The sequence below is a fragment of the Mandrillus leucophaeus genome, unplaced genomic scaffold (genome assembly GCF_000951045.1).
Source record: "Mandrillus leucophaeus isolate KB7577 unplaced genomic scaffold, Mleu.le_1.0 Scaffold436, whole genome shotgun sequence".
In the NCBI taxonomy this organism is placed as follows: Eukaryota; Metazoa; Chordata; class Mammalia; order Primates; family Cercopithecidae; genus Mandrillus; species Mandrillus leucophaeus.
In genome coordinates, this window is record NW_012104654.1 from 1,612,030 (window position 1) to 1,612,561 (window position 532).

The window sequence follows — 532 nt, forward strand, 5'->3', positions numbered from 1 at the left end:
GACAAAGTGAGACACAGTCTTAAAAAAAAAAAAAAAAAAAAAGCATAGGATAGTGGTTGAGAGCCGGGTTTATTGACTCACACTGAGTTTAAATCCTGCAAAGATGAATTTCTTCACTTTTGTAAAAAACTGAATAATAGGGCCGGGTGCAGTGGCTCGCACCTGTAATCCCAGCACTTTGGGAAGCTGAGGTGGGTGGATCACGAGGTCAGGAGATCAAGACCATCCTGGCCAACATGATGAAACCCTGTCTCTACCAAAAATACAAAAATTAGCTGGGTGTGGTGGCACATGCCTGTAATCCCAGCTACTCAAGAGGCTGAGGCAGGAGAATCGCTTGAACCAGGGAATTGGAGGTTGCAGTGAGCCAAGATCCTGCCGCTGCACTCCATCCTGGTGACAGAGGGAGACTCCTTCTCAAAAAAAAAAAAAATGAATAATAATAATGCCTACATCTTTGGAGTATTGGGAAGTGGTAGTGAATGCATTGACACATACCAATCACCATGTGTACACCTGCACAGAGTTATTA